The following is a 2587-nucleotide window of genomic DNA, read 5'->3' on the forward strand; positions in this document are numbered from 1 at the left end:
ATTTGCCCGATTGTCAAGTATTGCCACATTTCTCACATGTCATCCGAGACTCAATCTGGTTAACCTCCTGGTGTGGAGATTCCAACTTTTTCATGAGAAGATCCATCTTGGCCACCAGCCTGTCGACACTGTCAATTTCATGTATTCCTTTTGAATGGGCCGGCTGCCTATCTGCCATCCAACTCTAGTTGGAAACAACCTTGTTGATGAGCACTCTAGCTCCAGTAACATCGAGGGAGAGGAATGATCCTCCCGCTGCTGCGTCCATGTGATCTTGCGATCGCTGGTTCAGGCCATGGAAAAAGTTCTAAATGATAAGCCATTCTTCCATGCCATGGTGTGGGCATGCTGTAATGTATTCCTGGAGATGTTCCTAGGCTTCCGGGACTGTTTTGTCTTGGAGTTGTTGAAAACTAGAAATCCTGTTCCGAAGGGTGTTGGTTTTGCCAACCGGAAGATACTTGACCAGAAAAGCATTGGCGCATGCATCCCAAGTGTCGAATCCTTCCTTGAGGGTGTAGAACCACGTCTTTGCTTTCCCAAGCAAAGAGAATGGGGACAGTCAAAGACAGATATTATCCATCGTAGTGCCTTTTGGGTTGATTATGCTGCTTACTTCCAGAAAATTTTGAAGATGAGCATTGGCATCCTCTGATGCCTTTCCACAGAAGGGACTTGCTTGGATCATGTTGACAAGACTAGTCTTGATCTCAAAGCCATCAGTGCCTTGGTCATTGACCAGTCAAGTAGGGATATGGCTATTGGACGGGGCTGAGAATTGACAGAGTGTCTTCTAAGCCATGGGTATTGAAGCTGGTGTTGTCAAACCTTGATCCTAAGAAAATTCCTTCTGGTAGGACGACTATGTGTCAAACAATTCACCCAATTCTTCTAGATCTGAGTTGAAGTGATATGGTAGATCAAATCTGGTCCTGCACTGCTCTACAGAAATCACAAAGATACCGAGAGCAATGGTAATCCCACTAAAATTAGCGGTGATAAATTAGTAAATTTTATCAAACTATTCGACAATATCATTAGCCTATTGCTTCCCCGGCAACGGCGCCAGAAATGCTTGTTGGTGTTTCTTATGCTCAATAGGATATGGATTCCGCAAGCGCACAGAATCACCGCTGTAGCACTTCACCTTGGAGTATTCCAGGGTATCGTAATTTTCCTCAGGGAAGCACTATGGTAAAGAGTATTGAAGAATCGAATGACAAACTTTACTAGAGATATCAACCGACTTAGTGGGGGTAAGCCGGATATGATAAGATAATGGCCAACAAAGACCGTCTGACATAGGAGACTCTAATTCTTAGAGAGGTAAGCAGCTAGGAGGACAACGAGCGAGAAAGACTCCTAAAATACTTCTAAACTATCGAGCTAGCTGTGACAGAACCGCCCGAAGAAATCCGACTTAAGTGCGCTAACCATCAACGCAAAGGCAATTAGGTTTAACTCGCACCTCGACCGGAAGACCACGGCAGTCCCTCGTGTAAAGTCAAGATATAAACCACTTAATTTCCAAGATCGGCAAAGCAAACATAGCCCAGACGAAGGCCGGACCAGAGATTACAACAATTCACAGTTTCTTACATCACAAAGTCTTGACTGAAATTCTTACATACCAAGTTCGAAATCATAAAAGTACTTCAAGTTCGAAAACATTAAACTGGTTAAGAGTTCAAAATGCAGCGGAAATAAAACGAGTTCTAAACAACGATACAAGATGTCACGATGAAGCCCGTACGTGACATCACTCGGCATTGTCATCATTGGCCGGAGTCGGATCCCACTCCACCGACCAACCAGGAGGGAGAGTGCGTGGCCAAGTCAAACTAGCAATCATGTGCTCAAAAGTCTCACCTGAAACAAAGTAGAGCCACAAGCAAAGGCTGAGTATACTAATACTCAGCAAGGCTTAAATGCATAGGTACCTAGTATAATGCAACTAAGGTTCCAAACAACTCCTTTTAACTTAAATGCACAAGTAAATAGGAACAATAAATTACATAAATTGCAAATAAATAGGTCATGCTCCGGGGCTTGCCTTCCTGAGCGTAGTCAGCCTTGGGCTCTTCCGAACTTTGGTTTGGATCTTATGCAGCTTCTGTTAGATTAACTTGAGCTTCACGCTTCTCACTCTCGGACTCCGGCACCAGCTCGTACGTACCGTCAGCAAGAGTAGTCGAATCTATATGAAATGCACATACATGAGCTATTGTGATGATAACAAGTTATTATTTATCTCACTTATAAAATTGTAATCCAACAAAACTCAAGTTGGACAATAAAACACTTTCATTTTTCATCTCATTGGGAATTGTTTATCGAGTATTAATTATCGTGGTTTAGTTCATAACAGAACTAGGGTGATTTTCCAAAACGCCACTAATTCATTCCTAGTCATATGACATGTGCGAGCTAGGTATAAAGTAAAAGTGGAGTTAATCACATCCTCTGGTCATGAAATTTTCACACATGGTAAGAAACTTAATTAACATCCTACTATAAGAATTTCAGTAAGTTTCATGCAACAGAAAAAGGATGATAATTATTTTACATAGCCACTGCTAGAAACAAG

The 2587-nt window shown here is 42.3% G+C and overlaps 1 non-coding gene across 1 annotated transcript; it reads left to right on the plus strand.

Annotated features, from left to right (window-relative positions):
• The first annotated feature begins 329 nt into the window (after nucleotides 1–329).
• Nucleotides 330–436, plus strand: LOC120696414. The gene has a single exon (XR_005684185.1). It is a non-coding gene; the product is annotated as a small nucleolar RNA R71 (small nucleolar RNA).
• Nucleotides 437–2587: the final 2151 nt, after the last annotated feature.

This window comes from Panicum virgatum, chromosome 2K (genome assembly GCF_016808335.1).
Source record: "Panicum virgatum strain AP13 chromosome 2K, P.virgatum_v5, whole genome shotgun sequence".
Classification (NCBI taxonomy): domain Eukaryota; kingdom Viridiplantae; phylum Streptophyta; class Magnoliopsida; order Poales; family Poaceae; genus Panicum; species Panicum virgatum.